Below are 21,086 nucleotides of genomic sequence, written 5' to 3'. Positions count from 1 at the left end.
TCGTCAGACTACTAGGAGCCAACTGCGAGAAAGAAAACCACAAGCAATACGTGAGTTGTGTGGCATGGGACTCAAACCACAGTGATCCCCCTACTCACCAGCACCCAGGTCCTGAGCGGAGTCAGACACTGTGGATGTCACGTTCCGGGGTACCTGAGTGAGTGAGACACAAACTTAGAAGGCATCTCTAAAGCTGCAGTGGATCCCCGCTCCTCCTGCTGCCTCCCCAACTCACCTACAAGGCTCCAATCTCTTCAGCTGCTCCCAAGACCGACCCTGCAAATTAAATGGGCAAAACCTCAAACACTCAGCTCTCAAACATTTAGGGATTGCTCACAACAAAAGCCAAAAACCTCTAAACCCTAGACACTGGTTCCTACTCTACCGAGCCAGGATTCTATACACCCAAGCAGGGCATCGCAAGACCATCCTGCTCACAGACTGGACAGCCATCGGCTCCACTCTCTAAGGGAACTGACATGTTGACGTCACACTCGGAGCCATATTCCATCTACCCACTGATCCACGCAGCAGGGCAGAGCAGGACCAGGCTGACCCCAAGTGAGACACCCCACACCTGTGACCACACACACCACGTGACACAATTAAGAGACGAAGGACACAAAACATGGACGAGACAAAGGATGTGACACAGACCGGAACTGCTCTGCCCGGCACACGGGAATCCCATGATAAAAAGTAAGCCCTTCCTTTGATGCGTCCAAATAACCTGTCACAGGATACCCCCTGCACCGGACTAATTGCAAAAATCCCTCCAGGCCAGGCACACACTTGCACCCACTCCCAACTACTCTCTGGGTCTTTGCCCTGCACTTATCTTGCCGAGAGCAGGGGATGCCAATCCAGCTTTGATGCAGAGGAGGGGCACCTGGGCTGCCTCAGAGGTTCCTGCCATCATCAGACTACTCGGAGTCAACTGCGAGAAAGAAAACCAGACACCATATCTGAGTAGTGTGGCACGTGGCCCCAGCCCCCAGGATCCCTCTACTCACTGTCACCGAGGCAGGTCCTCGGGTCGCTGGCTCTGACCACAGTTGGACAACGTGCTGTCATCTTCTGGGATACCTGAGTGAGCGAGAGACAAAATTAGAGGGCATCCCTAAAGGTGCAGTGGATCCCCACGCCTCCTGCTGCCTCCCCAACTCACCTACAAGGCTTACAAGGCTCCTCTCTCTTCAGCTGCTCCCAAGACCGACCCTGCAAATGAAATGGGCAAATGCTCAAACCCTCAGCTCTCAAACATTTAGGGATTGCTCACAACGAAAGCCAAAAACCTCTACATCCTAGACACTGGTTCCTACTCTACCCAGTCGGGACTCTATACACCCAAGCAGGGCATCGCAAGACCATCCTGCTCACAGACTGGACAGCCATCGGCTCCACTGTCTAAGGGAACTGACATGTTCACCTGACACTCGGAGCCATATTCCATCTACCCACTGATCCACGGAGAAGGGCAGAGCAGGTCCAGGCTGACCCCAAGTGAGACACCCCACACCTGTGACAACACACACCATGTGACACAAAACACGCACGAGAGAAAGGATGTGACACACACCAGAACCGCTCTGCCCGGCACTCAGGAATCCAATGATAAAAAGTAAGTCCTTTCTTTGGTGCATCCAAATAACCTATCACAGGATACCCCCTGCACCAGAATAATTGCAAAAATCCCTCCAGGCCAGGCACAGACTTGCACCCACTCCCAACCCCTCTCTGGGTCTTTGCCCTGCACTTATCTTTCCGAGAGCAGGGGATGCCAATCCAGCTTTGATGCAGAGGAGGAGCACCTGGGCTGCCTCAGAGGTTCCTGCCATCGTCAGACTACTAAGAGCCAACTGCGAGAAAGAAAACCAGACACCATATCTGAGTAGTGTGGCACGTGGCCCCAGCCCCCAGGATCCCTCTACTCACTGTCACCGAGGCAGGTCCTCGTGTCACTGACCAGACTTGGACAACGTGCTGTCATCTTCTGGGATACCTGAGTGAGCGAGAGACAAAATTAGAGGGCATCTCTAAAGCTGCAGTGGATCCCCGCTCCTCCTGCTGCCTCCCCAACTCACCTACAAGGCTCCTCTCTCTTCAGCTGCTCCCAAGACCGACCCTGCAAATGAAATGGGCAAATGCTCAAACACTCAGCTCTCAAACATGTAGGGATTGCTCACAACGAAAGCCAAAAACCTCTAAACCCTAGACACTGGTTCCTACTCTACCCAGTCGGGACTCTATACACCCAAGCAGGGCATCGCAAGACCATCCTGCTCACAGACTGGACAGCCATCGGCTCCACTGTCTAAGGGAACTGACATGTTCACCTGACACTCGGAGCCATATTCCATCTACCCACTGATCCACGGAGAAGGGCAGAGCAGGTCCAGGCTGACCCCAAGTGAGACACCCCACACCTGTGACCACACACACACCATGGGACACAAAACACGCACGAGACAAAGGACATGACCCACACCAGAACTGCTCTGCCCTGCACACGGGAATCCCATGATAAAAAGTAAGCCCTTCCTTTGATGCGTCCAAATAACCTGTCACAGGATACCCCCTGCACCGGACTAATTGCAAAAATCCCTCCAGGCCAGGCACACACTTGCACCCACTCCCAACTACTCTCTGGGTCTTTGCCCGGCACTTATCTTGCCAAGAGCAGGGGATGCCAATCCAGCTTTGATGCAGAGGAGGGGTACCTGGGCTGCCTCAGAGGTTCCTGCCATCATCAGACTACTCGGAGTCAACTGCGAGAAAGAAAACCAGACACCATATCTGAGTAGTGTGGCACGTGGCCCCAGCCCCCAGGATCCCTCTACTCACTGTCACCGAGGCAGGTCCTCGGGTCGCTGGCTCTGACCACAGTTGGACAACGTGCTGTCATCTTCTGGGATACCTGAGTGAGCGAGAGACAAAATTAGGGGGCATCTCTAAAGCTGCAGTGGATCCCCACGCCTCCTGCTGCCTCCCCAACTCACCTACAAGGCTTACAAGGCTCCTCTCTCTTCAGCTGCTCCCAAGACCGACCCTGCAAATGAAATGGGCAAATGCTCAAACACTCAGCTCTCAAACATTCAGGGACTGCTCACAACGAAAGCCAAAAACCTCTACATCCTAGACACTGGTTCCTACTCTACCCAGTCGGGACTCTATACACCCAAGCAGGGCATCGCAAGACCATCCTGCTCACAGACTGGACAGCCATCGGCTCCACTGTCTAAGGGAACTGACATGTTCATGTGAGACTCTGAGAAATATTCTATCCACCCACTGATCCACGGAGGAGGGCAGAGCAGGTCCAGGCTGACCCCAAGTGAGACACCCCACACCTGTGACCACACACACCATGTGACACAATTAAGAGACGAAGGACACAAAACAGAGGGATGAGACAAAGGATGTGACACAGACCAGAACTGCTCTGCCCTGCACACAGGAATCCCATGATAAAAAGTAAGCCCTTCCTTTGATGCGTCCAAATAACCTGTCACAGGATACCCCCTGCACCAGAATAATTGCAAAAATCCCTCCAGGCGAGGCACAGACTTGCACCAACTCCCAACCCCTCTCTGGGGCTTTGCCCTGCACTTATCTTGCCAAGAGCAGGGGATGCCAATCCATCTTGGTTGCACAGGACGGGCACCTGGGCTGCCTCAGAGGTTCCTGCCATCATCAGAGTACTCGGAGTCAACTGCGAGAAAGAATACCAGACTTCAGATCTGAGTACTGAGGCACGTGGCCCCAGCCCCCAGGATCCCTCTACTCACTGTCACCGAGGCAGGTCCTCGTGTCACTGGCTCTGACCAGACTTGGACAAGGTGCTATCATCTCCTGGGACACATGAGCGAGAGAGAGACAAAATTAGAGGGCATCTCTATAGCTGCAGTGGATTCCTGCTCCTCCTGCTGCCTTCCCGACTCACCTCCAACGCTCATCTGCTCCCAAAGGTTAGCTGGATGGCACCTGCAATCAAAAAAGCTCAATCCTTCATTGCTGATCCTTTCAATACTCGGAGATTACCTACAAGGACAGCTCCAGAGGACCAAACCGTGTCCGTCACCTCACTGTGAGTTGGCTTCAGCCCTGTGAGGCTTCATACGTCTCCTGCAAAACAACCCAGAGGCAAGTGTGAGTACTGAGATACTGCCCAAGAGTTTGCTGCTCCCATGGCAGCTTCTGTCTGACTCCCCTTGACCGTGACCTCTTACAGGCAGGGTCCCCGTCACGTTGGACTGTATGTTAGAAGTCGGTGCATTGCCTGGAAAACAAAAAAACAAGTATGTACACAGATTCACCACAAGTACACCACCTGCAAAAGAGCAGCTAGTTTTGTCCTGCAGTCACTGCTCACCTTGCTCACCAGGCTCACCTTCCCTCTGGTGCCTGTCATCTGCTGGGCTGAGGGCTCTGCATCTTAAAAAAAAAAAAATAAAAAAAACAAAACTAAACCACCAAACCATCCAAATGATCAAGTAACCCTAGGGCCAAAAGTCATGTCTTGGCTCTGACCTCACATGACAACCCACCTTCTGACTGTGCTCCTCCAGCCTCTTCTGTTCATCTCTGCTTTACATCCAGTCCCTCTGACACTGCAAAGAAATGAGTTACCAAAGTCAGCCATATATACAGGGGGACTTTAGCTGCTGTGCAATTCTAATTTCTCCTTAGACAAGCCCTCTGGGGTCCAAAGATAACCTGCACAAACAAACACTGACCTAACTTTAAGGTCCTCAGTGCCTAAGCCTATCCACAGGGTAACCGGGAAGTCTCCTTTCTACTCCACCTACCCCCAAGTCTACACTGCAGGGCAGAGCAGTTCCAGGCCCAACACAAACTCCAAGGACACATTTCCAGACAAGTGCTGTGGTGCAACCAGGAGAGAGAACTCTGAGAAAGGAACGACGCCAAAATGGATGTGCTGCCGCACGAGAAGACGGAGGATACGGTGAGACTGAACGGAGGAGGCTCTGGGGAGCCTGAAAAGACACTCTAACAGAATGGCCTGGGACAAGAACTGCCTACAAAATTGCTAAGATGGATGGGAGACAAGGCTATGTTCAGAATCTTCTTAAACTCTCAGAAATCCCAGGCGGTTACAAGAGGTGACTGCACAGCACAGCCACCGATACAACCTGTAAGGAGGCTGTAAAAGACACCTGACCTGACACTTCTCAGATGCGATTCTGATGCACATCCAAGCTAGTGAGACAAAGAACGGATGGTATGGGCACTGGGCTGGGCAGTGCAGAGGTTCAAGACCCTAGGAATGATGCCTCAGATAAGAGCTTTGAGGGCAGAAAGCAAAGATGTGGTGACTGTGAATAGTAAGACACGAAACACAGACTGGACAAAGGACATGACACAGACCTGAACAGCTCTGCCCTGCACATCCTACTCCATGATGAAAAGTAAACTGCTCCTCCTATGTGTGCCAAGGGCCTGTTAGGGCAGACCCTTTCCCCTGGGCTCATTTGAAAATCCCTCCCTCCTAACCATAAAACTGGACCCAGCTCTCATCCCCTCTCCAGGTGGGAGTCCTCCACTTATCTTTCCCACAGCTGGGGATGTGAATCCATCTTCGATGTGAAGGAAGGACGCCCGGCTGGCTCAGAGGGTCCTGTGATCACTGACTCGGTTGGCTACGAGAAAGAAAACAGAAACTGACACAAGAGCTGGGCAGCACGTGGGAGATAACCCTGCAATTGGCTACTCACCCTCCCCTGAGCTGAGAGGTTCTCAGGCCACTGGCTCTGATCCCAGTCAGAGGCTGCTGCCGTCACCATGTGCCGTACCTGGGGGAGTGAGAAAAAAAGTTATAGGTGTTTCTGAAAGTAAGGGAGACGCCAGCACCTACTCCCTACCTCCCCGACTCAACCTCAATGCTCCTCCTTTGCCAAAGGCAGGCTGGATGGCACCTGCAACTGGGAAAGGTCCAGCCTTAATTGATGACCCTCGTAGTACTAGGAGATTACTCACAAGGACAGCTGAAGACCATCAAACCTAATTGGCAGGTGGCTCCGGCCCTCTCAGGCTGCACACATTCTCTGCAAAGTAAAAAAGCCAAAGGCAAATGTACAGACTGAGATACTGCCTGAAAGGATGCCTTTGCTGGGGTAGCTCCTACCTACCTCTCCTCCACAGTGACCTCTTACCAGCAGGGGCCCTGAAGCACTGGACTGTCTGTTAGAAGGTGGCAGAACCCCTGGAAAACACAAGAAACAAAGCATGTGCACAGATTCACCACAACACCTGTAAAAGACCATCTAGTTCTGTCCTGGAGTCAATGCTCACCTTGCTCACCGGGACTCACCTGGATCACCTCCCCTCCAGTGCCTAGAGCCTCCTGGGCCCAGGGCTCTGCAGCTGAAAACAAAGAAAAAACAAACCCAAACAACAAAATCCTTAACACACAAGTAAACGTGGAGCTAAAAGCCACATCTTGGTGCTGATGTCAGGTGATGACCCACCTTCTTGCTCTGCTCCTCTGGCCTCTGTTCTGTTCAACTCTGCTTTACACCCTACCCCTCTGACATGGTAAAGAAACCCTAACCAAAGTCACCCAGATAGATGGGGAGAGCTCAAAGAGTCTCCCTTCTCTTTAGGCAAACCACCCAGGGTCACTGCCTGCAGCCAAAGACTGCAGCTGTAATTGCACAGAATATCTGGGTGAATGAGAAAAAAACTTAAGTAGCACATCTGAAAAGTCAGTGGGTGCCTTCACAGGCATTTAGGGGGCTCCTGGACACTGCTTTCCACCCATACTACCTTCAAAAAACCCCTAGCAATTCCTAACTGGCACCCCAGCCCTCACTCCATCTGTGGGCTGTAACCCCCCACTGACTACTTGCAAACCTGAGTGTCTGTAGCATCTTCAACACAGAGCAGCTTCACCTGAGGACTGGATAACACTGGTGAAAAAATGCCAAACTGCAGTTGAGATGATCAGGAAATCCCAAAATATGCAAGGCTCCTAAGGAAAAGAAAAAGAGATAACCAATTATAAAAGCAGCTTAGCAACACCAAGTTATTAAATTTAAAAACCCTGCATGTGAGTGTAATCCTCTTCATTACCATATACAGCTCTGCTTCTTTGGATACCAAAGCTGATGCTTTAATAAAGCAGGAATAGCTTGAGAAGTGCCATTAAATGAAAGAAAGGGAGAGCTCTTATCCCATTGAAGCCTGCCTGCTGAATGACTTCCCTGACCAAAGGCTGGGGTTAATATACCCCTGGTCGTGCCCACCTCCCTTCCCTTGAGGCCCCGGGAGAAAGGGAGCAGCCCAATCCAAGACAGTATAAAGGCTCTGGGAGCAGCAGCACCTGGTTTGCATCTCTGACTTAAAATCAGGATAGGTAAAGAGCCTGACAGAGAAAAGGACTCCTAACGTGAGCAGGTATTATAGTTGGTATTAGATTTAGGGTTGGTATTGGATTCGGGCAGGGGCTGGAGCGGAGGGACTGGAGCACAATGGCGGGAGTTAGCGGCGCGGCGGGGGCTGCGGCGCCGGGAAGGGGAGCGGCGCGGCGCGGGCTGCGGCGCCGGGAAGGGGAGCGGGGCGGCGCGGGCTGCGGCGCCGGGAAGGGGAGCGGCGCGGCGCGGGCTGCGGCGCCGGGAAGGGGAGCGGCGCGGCGCGGGCTGCGGCGCCGGGAAGGGGAGCGGCGCGGCGCGGGCTGCGGCGCCGGGAAGGGGAGCGGCGCGGCGCGGGCTGCGGCGCCGGGAAGGGGAGCGGCGCGGCGCGGGCTGCGGCGCCGGGAAGGGGAGCGGCGCGGCGCGGGCTGCGGCGCCGGGAAGGGGAGCGGCGCGGCGCGGGCTGCGGCGCCGGGAAGGGGAGCGGCGCGGCGGGGGCTGCGGCGCCGGGAAGGGGAGCGGCGCGGCGCGGGCTGCGGCGCCGGGAAGGGGAGCGGCGCGGCGCGGGCTGCGGCGCCGGGAAGGGGAGCGGCGCGGCGCGGGCTGCGGCGCCGGGAAGGGGAGCGGCGCGGCGGGGGTTGGGGCAGCGCGGCGTGGCCGCGTCCTACCTGCGGGACAAGGGTGAGCCTGGCGGTACCGGAACGAGGCGCGGAGGGGGCCGCAAGGAGCCCCGGGGCTGCCGGGACCCTCCCGCGCTGCTGGGCTGAGCTCCCGGGGTGCTTCGCGATGGGGGATGTGGAGTGAGGTAATAACGAGAATCAGGAAGTGCTTCCACGGACCCGCGCCCGGTTCGGTGGCTGTGCCGAGGTTTGAACCGGGAAAGAGCCGCTGTCCTGCGGTGAGGACCGGGGAAAATAGCCTTAAAATGAGAATGGAGAGCTCTGCACAGAGGAAATAAAACTCACTGGGTTTAGTAGCTAAAATATCAGGGGAAATTACTGTCTGGTTACGGCAGTAAGCTTCCCACAGCAGTTTCAGGTGCCTACCTTTGGAGACCAGCCCCAAAGTAGAAACTCCTCTCGACTGCTCCTGAGAGAGGCAATTGGAACTTTAGGTGCTGAGGAAAGCGATTTCCTCTCCTAAGTCCTGGTTCACCTGCCCGAGCACCTACAGTGTTTATATTCCACCTCACTCTCTGCTTTGCACGTTTGTATCAATAAAAGAAACTTCCAAGGTCTTCCCCTAGTCTGAGCTGCATCTTTTCTGCACCCCAACACTCTCCCACCTGTCCACGTGCGCTGCTCCCCTCTCCTGCGCTGCTTCCTGGAACAGGGCTCATCCCTCGGCACCTTCCTCGAGCGATAATCCGGGTACATCAGGTGCTTCCCCGAGCCCCTGCGAGATGCTCTCACCATCACTGCTTGAGAGATTCCCTGGGATCGACTGCTCTCCTGCAGAAGCTCCCCATAAAAAGGGCCCCACCGAGCACGGCCCGCCCCTTGTCACCCTCACTGCCCACACCTGGGGCTGTCCCGCCTCTTTGTCAGCCTCACTGCCCACACCTGGGGCTGTCCCGCATGGGAGGGGAGAGAGGGACGGGTGGAGCCACAGGCGGCCGCGCCCGCCCGCCGCGCCCAGCTTACCCCGGGGACGATTTCCGTCGGATCTGCCGCCGTGGGTCGCTCCCGGGGGGGAAGGCGGCGGCGCAGCCCCGATAGCATCTCCAGGGCACGGCGGGGGCGGGAGCGGGAGCGGGAGCGGAGCGGGGCGAGCGGGCGGCGCGGCGTGGGCGCCTGAGGTCCTCGCGCGCCGAGGCGCCGAGACGGGGGCTGCCCTCGCCGGTGCCTGCCGCCGCCCACGAACCTGCCGCCTGCGCCCGGCGCCGCCGAGCGCCCCGCCTCGTCCCCACAGCGGGAAGCGGCGCGGCGAGACGGCGCTGCGGGCGCGGGGCGGGGGTCCGGGTCGCGGCGGAGGTCAGGCAACAGGATAGACACCTCTCTAAAGCGAGGGGGCCTCTCGCCGCCATCTTTAGTGTGGCCTCGGCTAAGTTCCGGTTTTGGCGGCGCCATCTTGAGTGTGGCGTCGGGGCAAACTTCCGGGCAGGGGCCGCCATTTTTAGTGTGGTCGTTCCGGTCCTGGCGGCGCCATCTTTACTGTGGGCTTGGCGGACTTCTGGGACGGGGCCTTGGAGGACTTCCGGTCGCTCTCTACTTCCGGGGACCGGGTTTACCCAAATTAGCGTCCCTCCTCGCTAATTTCTGCGCTTTCACCCCAAAAAATCTTCATGTTATTCCCCCCACACACACCCCGGGAGGGACGGGAGACCGCGAGTCCCGCCCTGCCGCCGGAACCGGCCCTTAACTCGACCAGGGAGCGCTGCACCGGCACGAGAGCCACCGCGCATGCGTCGCCGGTCCCTCTCCTGGCTGCCCTCAGTTACCACGTGATCGCCGGCGTCTTTCCAACGACTGCGCACGCGCCGGCGTCGCCATCTTGGCTCCCTCCCCCCACCCCGCCGCCCGACCGCCCGGCTTCGCTTTCTTACTGCGGCTCCCCCTCCACTTTTTCGGCTCCCTGGGGTTCCCTCACCCACATTTTGGGGTCCCCTTCTCACATTTGAGGGGTGATGACCCCGCAATTTACGGTTCGGAGGGGGGGGGGGGGAGGAGAGGAAACGGGGTGCCCAAGAAGGGGTTTCTTTTTTTCTTTTTTTTTTTTTCTCTTTTATTTCATTTTCATTTTATTTCCTTTTTAGGTTTTTTGCCCTTTTTTTAAATTTTCTTTTCTATTTTATATTTCCTTTTTTATTTCGGTTATTTTTTATTCCCTTTATTTTTAATTTGCTCTCCCAGTGCTCCCCAGTAACACCCAGTGCTCCCCAACAACCCTCAGTAACACCTAGTGCTCCCCAGTGCACCCCAGTAACACCCAGTGCTCCTCAACAACCCCCAGTAACACCCAGTGCTCCCCAGTAAACACCCAGTGCTCCCCAACAAACTCCAGTAGCACCCAGTGCTCCCCAAAAATTGACCCCAAACCGACCCAAACCATCCCAAAAGCTGACCCAAAACTGACCCCAATCATCCCAAAAGCTGACCCAAAACTGACCCAAATCACCCCAAACAGTGACCCCAAACTGACCCCAAAAAATGACCCAAATCATCCCAAAAACTGACCCAAAACTCTGCATTTATTTGGCATCATTTCCTCTCAAAAACAACATCTCCGATTTAGTTGATTGCTAAAGCCATCATTTTAAAATCATCTCAGGAATCAAAAGGGACTGGAAAACACACAGAAATCATTCCTGCACCCACCAAATCATTAGGAATTGGAACCCGATTCCCTCATCTCTCTCCTTGTTCTTCTTGCCTGGAAAACCTGATGATCCCCGCTGGCTATTTTTAGGCTGCTTTTCTTCCACAGCTCCTTTCCTCCCAGCTGAAACCTCCTGGCATATTCAGGGCTTATCTGGAGGGGAGCCCCTCTGAAGTATTTCCTCTCGTGGCAATTCTGTGGGATGAAGAAGTAAAAAAAGCACATCAAGAGCTCCTTCTCCCCCCTTCCTTTGCAAACACCCTCCCAGTTTGTCCTTGGCAGCTCCATCCCCCCGGCACCCGCACCCGACGCTTCGGCTCCGCTGGGAAAGGGACAGCAAGTGCACAAGCAAGTTCAGTGCTGGGCAGGGGCTCCCTGGGGAACGGCACTTCAGTGCTTTAGTCCGTGGCCTTTCCTGCTGCCCTCCCTCCTGGAGGCAGAGGATGACCCGGTCCTTGTTTCTCCCACGCTCGCAGACCCAGGTCCTGCTCCTTTGGCCCCACTTTTCTTAGCAGACCCGGCATCATTTCCCAGGGTCCCCAGGAAACTTCTGCACTTGACCCATTGCTAAGTGCAGAGCACAGGGCAAGGGAAGGACAAATTTCTTGGCACCCACCCCCTGGAATTTTCCTTCTCCGCAGCACGCTCCCGTTCCCACTCCTTCTCCCAGCACCTCAGAGAATGTCCTTTTCACCCAGGTCCTGCTTACCGTCGTCCAACAAAACACGCTGACAACATTTTTCAGGATGCCAGTGGAGAGATATTAGAGCATACTGCACAGGGAAGCTGAGCCTGCCCCATCCCTGCAAGTGTTCCAGGCCAGGCTGGATGGGACTGGGAGCATCCAGCTGAGGATGAGAGGGGAAGGTGTCCCTGCCCACGGAAGGCAGGCTGGCCTTTGAAGGTCCCCTTCAAACCAAATCGCTCTGGGATTCCCCTCCAAAATCACTACCAAAGAGACACAGCAATCAAAGCAGAGGGACTACACTCCCAGCTTTTCTTACCTGCAGGCACACACAGCACGTTGGACATAAAAGCCACAGGGTTAGTCCTGCCAGAGGTGTCCGGCACACCCATGGCAACCGAAGGGAAAGAGGGAGCCTGAGAACACAGAGTAAAAGACACTTTAATTAGGAGTACACCGAGCACTAGCCAGGTCATTCACACAGACAGCTTCACTGTCCAGTCACACAAAAAGCACTCACCGAGGCCTCAGTTAGTATGGTTCCTGATGCTGACCAGCTGAATACCTCCCTGGAAGCCCGCTCCGCTCATGCCAGGCACTGGGGCTCACCCAGGGGGGCTTTGCCAAGCAGCCAATGGAAATTAAAATTACAGGCTGGGCAAAGCCGCTTCCCACAGGACCGCTCCTGGCCAAGGCCACCGGTCCGTGCAAGTCAGACCACTGACCACCCGGGGCTGGGGATTTTCGGGGGCACGCTTCCAGCTTTTATTCTCCAGAAACTCCAGTTCTTTCTGGCACCCCTTGCTTCAGTCTTCCCCTGCTGGAAGAGGTCACTTAAGACTTTCGAGGGGCCAGATTGCCAAAGCCCGGCCAGTCCATTCCCACGAGGAAAGGTAGCTTGGTCTTGGACAGGATGCTGAAGGGGGAGACACAAAATAAAAGTTTAATTTAAAACAACTGCCTAGAATAGGAAGCAATTCAAACAGAAGGCAGACAAGACTCGTGCAAATCTGAATACATTTGACTTCAAAGGATAATTATTTCCCTCTGCACCTAACAGAAAGTCATTTTCACCCGGGCCTTGCTTACCATCGTTGAACAAAACACGCTGACAACATTTTTCCTGATGACAGGGGAGAGATATTAGAGCACACTGCACAGGGAAGCTGAGCCTGCCCCATCCCTGCAAGTGTTCCAGGCCAGGCTGGATGGGACTGGGAGCATCCAGCTGAGGATGAGAGGGGAAGGTGTCCCTGCCCACGGAAGGCAGGCTGGCCTTTGAAGGTCCCCTTCAAACCAAATCGCTCTGGGATTCCCCTCCAAAATCACTACCCAAGAGACACAGCAATCAAAGCAGAGGGACTGCACTCCCAGCTTTTCTTACCTGCAGGCACACACAGCACAGCACGGTGGACATAAAAGCCCCGGGGTTAGTCCTGCCAGAGGCGTCCGGCACACCCACAGAGACCGAAGGGAAAGAGGGAGCCTGGGAACACGGAGTAAAAGACACCTTAATTAGGGATCACAGGGGAGGGAATTGGGATGGGCCTGAGGACAGTGGGAAGGGACTGGGATGGAACTGGGCAAACTGGGGAAGGACTGGGTTGCACTGCAGGAGGACACTTGGGAAGGAATGGGTGCGCTGGCTTGCACTGAGAGAAGTGGGAAGGGACTGGGATGAGAGTGGGGGCACTGGGGTGGGACTGGGAGCACTGGTGGCACTGGGCTAGGACTGGGGGAACTGGGGAGGGAGCAGGGAGGGACTGCGAGGGGGCTGGGAAGGGAACTGGGATGGTACTGGAATGGGAATGGGATGCATGGGAGAAAGGAGCGGAATGCACTGGGGAGGGACTGGGAGCAACGGGAAAGCCACTGCAGGGACTGGGATTGGATGGGGAGGGACTGCAAGAGGACTGTGACAGGACTGGGGAGTGGGCCTGGGATGGGACTGGGATGCACAGGTGGAAAAAACCGGGATGCCCTGGGGAGGGACTGAGGTCACGGGAGGGCTGGGGATGGGTCAGGGGCACTGGGGAGGGAACTGGGATGGGACTGGATGTTCTAGGGAGGGAGTGGGATGCATCGGGGAAAAGGACTGGCATGCACTGGGAGGGACTGGGGCAGTGGGGAGGGATGGGGATGGGACTGGGGACACTGGAGAGGGACTGGGGGCACTGGGGGGATTTGGGCTGGGAGTGGGGACACTGGGGTGGGACTGAGATTTTCGGGGGGGTGAGGGGGACTGGGAGCACTGGGATGGGACTGGGGGTCATTGGGGAGGGACTGGGATGGGACTGGGAGCACTGGGAAAGGGACTGCAGGGACTGGGATAGGACTGGGAAGGGACTGCAAGGGGACTGTGAGAGGACTGGGGAGGGGACTGGAGAGCGTGCTTGGGATGGGCCTGAGAATCTCTGGGGAGAGACTGGGACCACTGGGATGGGACTGCTGTGACTGGGATGGGATGCAGTTGTACTGGGAAGGGACTGGGGAGGGACTGGGAATCACTTAGGAGGGAGCGGGATGGGACTAGGCAAACTGGGGAAGGACTGGATTGCACTGCGAGAGCACACTTGGGAGGGAAAGGAGGTGGTGGGTTGCAGTGGGGGAAGTGGGGAGAGACTGGGATGAGAGTGGGGACACTGGGGTGGGACTGGGAGGACAGGTGGCACTGGGCTAGGACTGGGGGAACTGGGGAGGGAGCAGGGAGGGACTGCGAAGTGACTGGGATGGGAATGGGATGCACAGGGAAAAGGAGCACAATGAACTGGGGAGGGACTGGGATGGGACTGGGGACACTTCAAGGGAGTTGGATGCACTGGGCTGAGACTAGGGGCACTGGAGCGGGACTGGGGGGAGTAGGGAGGGACTGGGATGGGACTGAGGGCACTGGAGATGGACTGGGGAGAACTGGGTTGGCACTGGGGGCGCTGGAGTGCAACTGGGATTCTCAAGGGAGGGACTGGGGGAAGTGGGATGGGACAGGGGTCATTGGGGAGGGATTGGGGACAGTGGGACTACAGGCACTGGGATGGGACTGAGCTGCGCTGGGTGGGCACAGGGATGGGACTGAGGTCACTGGGGAGGGAACTGGGATGGGACTGGGAGCACTGGGAAAGGGACTGGGAAGGGACTGCAAGAGGACTGTGACAGGACTGGGGAGTGGGCCTGGATGGGACTGGGATGCACAGGGGGAAAGAACCGGGATGCCCTGGGGGAGGGACTGAGGTCACGGGAGGGCTGGGGATGGGTCAGGGGCACTGGGGAGGGAACTGGGATGGGACTTGGATGTTCTAGGGAGGGAGTGGGATGCATCGGGGAAAAGGACTGGCATGCACTGGGAGGGACTGGGGCAGTGGGGAGGGATGGGGGCACTGGGGGGATTTGGGCTGGGAGTGGGGGACACTGGGGTGGGACTGAGATTTTCGGGGGGGGGGACTGGGAGCAGTGGGATGGGACTGGGGGTCATTGGGGAGGGACTGGGGAACCATGGGACTGGGGGCACTGGAATAGGAGTGAGATGCACTGGGGAGGGACTGGGCCGGGACTGAGGGCACTGGAGAGGCCCTGGGGGCACTTGGGGGAACTGGGCTGGGACGGGGATTCTCTGGGGAGGGACTGGAGGCACTGGGATAGGACTGAGAGGCACTGGGGAGGCACTAGGGCACACTGGGTCACCACTGGGATGGGACTGGGATCACTGGAGAGGGAATTGGGATGGGCCTCAGGGCAGTGGGAAGGGACTGGGATGGAACTGGGCGAACTGGGGAAGGACTGGGTTGCACTGCAGGAGGACACTTGGGAAGGAATGGGTGCGCTGGCTTGCACTGAGAGAAGTTGCAAGGGACTGGGATGAGAGTGGGGGCACTGGGGTGGGACTGGGAGCACTGGTGGCACTGGGCTAGGACTGGGGGGAACTGGGGAGGGAGCAGGGAGGGACTGCGAAGTGACTGGGATGGGAATGGGATGCACAGGGAAAAGGAGCACAACGCATTGGGGAGGGACTGGGGGCAGTGGGGAGGGACTGGGATGGGACTGAGGGCACTGGAGATGCTCCCTGTCTCACCCCAGTGCCCCCATTCTCATCCCAGTCCCTTCCCACTTCTCTCAGTGCAAGCCAGCGCACCCATTCCTTCCCAAGTGTCCTCCTGCAGTGCAACCCAGTCTTTCCCCAGTTTGCCCAGTCCCATCCCAGTCCCTTCCCACTGCCCTCAGGCCCATCCCAATTCCCTCCCCGGTGATTCCAGTCCTATCCCAGTGGTGGCCCAGTGTGTCCTAGTGCCTCCCCACTGCCTCTCAGTCCTATCCCATTGCCTCCAGTCCCTCCCCAGAGAATCCCCATCCCAGCCCAGTTCCCCCAAGCGTCCCGAGGGCCCTCTTCAGTGCCCTCAATTGTACTGGGAAGGGACTGGGGAGGGACTGGGAATCACTTAGGAGGGGACCGGGATGGGACTAGGCAAACTGGGGAAGGACTGGGTTGCACTGCAAAAGGACACTTGGGAGGGAAAGGAGGTGGTGGGTTGCAGTGGGGGGAAGTGGGGAGAGACTGGGATGGGAGTGGGGGCACTGGGGTGGGACTGGGAGGACAGGTGGCATTGGGCTAGGACTGGGGGAACTGGGGAGGGAGCAGGGAGGGACTGCGAGGGGGCTGGGAAGGGAACTGGGATGGTACTGGAATGGGAATGGGATGCATGGGAGAAAGGAGCGGAATGCACTGGGGAGGGACTGGGAGCAACGGGGAAAGCCACTGCAGGGACTGGGATTGGACTGGGAAGGGACTGCAAGAGGACTGTGACAGGACTGGGGAGTGGGCCTGGGATGGGACTGGGATGCACAGGGGAAAAGAACCGGGATGCCCTGGGGAGGGACTGAGGTCACGGGAGGGCTGGGGATGGGTCAGGGGCACTGGGGAGGGAACTGGGGATGGGACTTGGATGCTCTAGGGAGGGAGTGAGATGCATCGGGGAAAAGGACTGGCATGAACTGGGGGCAGTGGGGAGGGATGGGGATGGGACTGGGGACACTGGAGAGGGACTGGGGGCACTGGGGGGATTTGGGCTGGGAGTGGGGACACTGGGGTGGGACTGAGATTTTCGGGGGGGTGAGGGGGACTGGGAGCACTGGGATGGGACTGGGGGTCATTGGGGAGGGACTGGGATGGGACTGGGGGCACTGGGATAGGAGTGAGATGCACTGGGGAGGGACTGGGCCGGGACTGAGGGCACTGGAGAGGCCCTGGGGGCACCTGGGGTACTGGGCTGGGACGGGGATTCTCTGGAGAGGGACTGGAGGCACTGGGATAGGACTGAGAGGCACTGGGGACACACTGTGGCACCATTGGGATGGGACTGGGATCACTGGGGAGGGAATTGGGATGGGCCTCAGGGCAGTGGGAAGGGACTGGGATGGAACTGGGCGAACTGGGGAAGGACTGGGTTGCACTGCAGGAGGACACTTGGGAAGGAATGGGTGCGCTGGCTTGCACTGAGAGAAGTTGCAAGGGACTGGGATGAGAGTGGGGGCACTGGGGTGGGACTGGAGCACTGGTGGCACTGGGCTAGGACTGGGGGAACTGGGGAGGGAGCAGGGAGGGACTGCGAAGTGACTGGGATGGGAATGGGATGCACAGGGAAAAGGAGCACAATGAACTGGGGAGGGACTGGGATGGGACTGGGGACACTTCAAGGGAGTTGGATGCACTGGGCTGAGACTAGGGGCACTGGAGCGGGACTGGGGGAGTAGGGAGGGACTGGGATGGGACTGAGGGCACTGGAGATGGACTGGGGAGAACTGGGCTGGCACTGGGGGCGCTGGAGTGCAACTGGGATTCTCAAGGGAGGGACTGGGGGAAGTGGGATGGGACAGGGGTCATTGGGGAGGGATTGGGGACAGTGGGACTACAGGCACTGGGATGGACTGAGCTGCGCTGGGTGGGCACAGGGATGGGACTGAGGTCACTGGGGAGGGAACTGGGATGGGACTGGGAGCACTGGAAAGGGACTGGGAAGGGACTGCAAGAGGACTGTGACAGGACTGGGGAGTGGGCCTGGGATGGGACTGGGATGCACAGGGGGAAAGAACCGGGATGCCCTGGGGAGGGACTGAGGTCACGGGAGGGCTGGGGATGGGTCAGGGGCACTGGGGAGGGAACTGGGATGGGACTTGGATGTTCTAGGGAGGGAGTGGGATGCATCGGGGAAAAGGACTGGCATGCACTGGGAGGGACTGGGGCAGTGGGGAGGGATGGGGGCACTGGGGGATTTGGGCTGGGAGTGGGGACACTGGGGTGGGACTGAGATTTTCGGGGGGGGGGGGGTGGGACTGGGAGCAGTGGGATGGGACTGGGGGTCATTGGGGAGGGACTGGGGAACCGTGGGACTGGGGGCACTGGAATAGGAGTGAGATGCACTGGGGAGGGACTGGGCCGGGACTGAGGGCACTGGAGAGGCCCTGGGGGCACTTGGGGGAACTGGGCTGGGACGGGATTCTCTGGGGAGGGACTGGAGGCACTGGGATAGGACTGAGAGGCACTGGGAGGCACTAGGGCACACTGGGTCACCACTGGGATGGGACTGGGATCACTGGAGAGGGAATTGGGATGGGCCTCAGGGCAGTGGGAAGGGACTGGGATGGAACTGGGCGAACTGGGGAAGGACTGAGCTGCACTGCAGGAGGACACTTGGGAAGGAATGGGTGCGCTGGCTTGCACTGAGAGAAGTTGCAAGGGACTGGGATGAGAGTGGGGGCACTGGGGTGGGACTGGGAGCACTGGTGGCACTGGGCTAGGACTGGGGGAACTGGGGAGGGAGCAGGGAGGGACTGCGAAGTGACTGGGATGGGAATGGGATGCACAGGGAAAAGGAGCACAACGCATTGGGGAGGGACTGGGGGCAGTGGGGAGGGACTGGGATGGGACTGAGGGCACTGGAGATGCTCCCTGTCTCACCCCAGTGCCCCCATTCTCATCCCAGTCCCTTCCCACTTCTCTCAGTGCAAGCCAGCGCACCCATTCCTTCCCCAGTGTCCTCCTGCAGTGCAACCCAGTCTTTCCCCAGTTTGCCCAGTCCCATCCCAGTCCCTTCCCACTGCCCTCAGGCCCATCCCAATTCCCTCCCCGGTGATTCCAGTCCTATCCCAGTGGTGGCCCAGTGTGTCCTAGTGCCTCCCCACTGCCTCTCAGTCCTATCCCAGTGCCTCCAGTCCCTCCCCAGAGAATCCCCGTCCCAGCCCAGTTCCCCCAAGCGTCCCGAGGGCCTCTTCAGTGCCCTCAATTGTACTGGGAAGGGACTGGGGAGGGACTGGGAATCACTTAGGAGGGACCGGGATGGGACTAGGCAAACTGGGGAAGGACTGGGTTGCACTGCAAAAGGACACTTGGGAGGGAAAGGAGGTGGTGGGTTGCAGTGGGGGAAGTGGGGAGAGACTGGGATGGGAGTGGGGGCACTGGGGTGGGACTGGGAGGACAGGTGGCATTGGGCTAGGACTGGGGGAACTGGGGAGGGAGCAGGGAGGGACTGCGAGGGGGCTGGGAAGGGAACTGGGATGGTACTGGAATGGGAATGGGATGCATGGGAGAAAGGAGCGGAATGCACTGGGGAGGGACTGGGAGCAACGGGAAAGCCACTGCAGGGACTGGGATTGGACTGGGAAGGGACTGCAAGAGGACTGTGACAGGACTGGGGAGTGGGCCTGGGATGGGACTGGGATGCACAGGGGAAAAGAACCGGGATGCCCTGGGGAGGGACTGAGGTCACGGGAGGGCTGGGGATGGGTCAGGGGCACTGGGGAGGGAACTGGGATGGGACTTGGATGCTCTAGGGAGGGAGTGAGATGCATCGGGGAAAAGGACTGGCATGAACTGGGGGCAGTGGGGAGGGATGGGGATGGGACTGGGGACACTGGAGAGGGACTGGGGGCACTGGGGGGATTTGGGCTGGGAGTGGGGACACTGGGGTGGGACTGAGATTTTCGGGGGGGTGAGGGGGACTGGGAGCACTGGGATGGGACTGGGGGTCATTGGGGAGGGACTGGGATGGGACTGGGGGCACTGGGATAGGAGTGAGATGCACTGGGGAGGGACTGGGCCGGGACTGAGGGCACTGGAGAGGCCCTGGGGGCACTTGGGGGTACTGGGCTGGGACGGGGATTCTCTGGAGAGGGACTGGAGGCACTGGGATAGGACTGAGAGGCACTGGGGACACACTGTGGCACCATTGGGATGGGACTGGGATCACTGGGGAGGGAATTGGATGGGCCTCAGGGCAGTGGGAAGGGACTGGGATGGAACTGGGCGAACTGGGGAAGGACTGGGTTGCACTGCAGGAGGACACTTGGGAAGGAATGGGTGCGCTGGCTTGCACTGAGAGAAGTTGCAAGGGACTGGGATGAGAGTGGGGGCACTGGGGTGGGACTGGGAGCACTGGTGGCACTGGGCTAGGACTGGGGGAACTGGGGAGGGAGCAGGGAGGGACTGCGAAGTGACTGGGATGGGAATGGGATGCACAGGGAAAAGGAGCACAATGAACTGGGGAGGGACTGGGATGGGACTGGGGACACTTCAAGGGAGTTGGATGCACTGGGCTGAGACTAGGGGCACTGGAGCGGGACTGGGGGGAGTAGGGAGGGACTGGGATGGGACTGAGGGCACTGGAGATGGACTGGGGAGAACTGGGTTGGCACTGGGGGCGCTGGAGTGCAACTGGGATTCTCAAGGGAGGGACTGGGGGAAGTGGGATGGGACAGGGGTCATTGGGGAGGGATTGGGGACAGTGGGACTACAGGCACTGGGATGGGACTGAGCTGCGCTGGGTGGGCACAGGGATGGGACTGAGGTCACTGGGGAGGGAACTGGGATGGGACTGGGAGCACTGGGAAAGGGACTGGGAAGGGACTGCAAGAGGACTGTGACAGGACTGGGGAGTGGGCCTGGGATGGGACTGGGATGCACAGGGGGAAAGAACCGGGATGCCCTGGGGAGGGACTGAGGTCACGGGAGGGCTGGGGATGGGTCAGGGGCACTGGGGAGGGAACTGGGATGGGACTTGGATGTTCTAGGGAGGGAGTGGGATGCATCGGGGAAAAGGACTGGCATGCACTGGGAGGGACTGGGGCAGTGGGGAGGGATGGGGGCACTGGGGGGATTTGGGCTGGGAGTGGGGACACTGGGGTGGGACTGAGATTTTCGGGGGGGGGACTGGGAGCAGTGGGATGGGACTGGGGGTCATTGGGGAGGGACTGGGGAACCATGGGACTGGGGGCACTGGAATAGGAGTGAGATGCACTGGGGAGGGACTGGGCCGGGACTGAGGGCACTGGAGAGGCCCTGGGGGCACTTGGGGGAACTGGGCTGGGACGGGGATTCTCTGGGGAGGGACTGGAGGCACTGGGATAGGACTGAGAGGCACTGGGGAGGCACTAGGGCACACTGGGTCACCACTGGGATGGACTGGGATCACTGGAGAGGGAATTGGGATGGGCCTCAGGGCAGTGGGAAGGGACTGGGATGGAACTGGGCGAACTGGGGAAGGACTGGGTTGCACTGCAGGAGGACACTTGGGAAGGAATGGGTGCGCTGGCTTGCACTGAGAGAAGTTGCAAGGGACTGGGATGAGAGTGGGGGCACTGGGGTGGGACTGGGAGCACTGGTGGCACTGGGCTAGGACTGGGGGAACTGGGGAGGGAGCAGGGAGGGGACTGCGAAGTGACTGGGATGA

At 58.4% G+C, this 21,086-nt stretch overlaps 3 long non-coding RNA genes across 5 annotated transcripts; all 3 read right to left on the bottom strand.

Moving 5' to 3' along the window:
- Positions 1 to 3,947: 3,947 nt before the first annotated feature.
- Positions 3,948 to 4,705, bottom strand: LOC135408268 (uncharacterized). 3 transcript variants are annotated; one of them, XR_010427443.1, is made up of 4 exons: positions 4,548 to 4,705; positions 4,373 to 4,434; positions 4,223 to 4,279; positions 3,948 to 4,125 (listed from the first exon to the last, which is right to left on the bottom strand). It is a non-coding gene; the product is annotated as an uncharacterized LOC135408268 (long non-coding RNA). The 3 variants fall into 3 exon arrangements; XR_010427442.1 differs by having other exon boundaries at positions 4,230 to 4,279; XR_010427441.1 differs by having other exon boundaries at positions 4,223 to 4,434.
- Positions 4,706 to 5,888: 1,183 nt separating this feature from the next.
- On the bottom strand, positions 5,889 to 6,682 carry LOC135408269 (uncharacterized). Its single transcript, XR_010427444.1, has 4 exons — positions 6,489 to 6,682; positions 6,313 to 6,384; positions 6,150 to 6,223; positions 5,889 to 5,936 (listed from the first exon to the last, which is right to left on the bottom strand). It is a non-coding gene; the product is annotated as an uncharacterized LOC135408269 (long non-coding RNA).
- A 3,852-nt stretch (positions 6,683 to 10,534) lies between these two features.
- On the bottom strand, positions 10,535 to 12,844 carry LOC135408267 (uncharacterized). The gene is made up of 4 exons (XR_010427440.1): positions 12,758 to 12,844; positions 11,894 to 12,289; positions 11,693 to 11,789; positions 10,535 to 10,883 (listed from the first exon to the last, which is right to left on the bottom strand). It is a non-coding gene; the product is annotated as an uncharacterized LOC135408267 (long non-coding RNA).
- Between the last annotated feature and the right edge of the window lie 8,242 nt (positions 12,845 to 21,086).

Source organism: Pseudopipra pipra, unplaced genomic scaffold, assembly GCF_036250125.1.
Source record: "Pseudopipra pipra isolate bDixPip1 unplaced genomic scaffold, bDixPip1.hap1 HAP1_SCAFFOLD_279, whole genome shotgun sequence".
Taxonomy (NCBI): Eukaryota; Metazoa; Chordata; class Aves; order Passeriformes; family Pipridae; genus Pseudopipra; species Pseudopipra pipra.
This window is presented reverse-complemented; position numbering and strand designations above follow the sequence as displayed.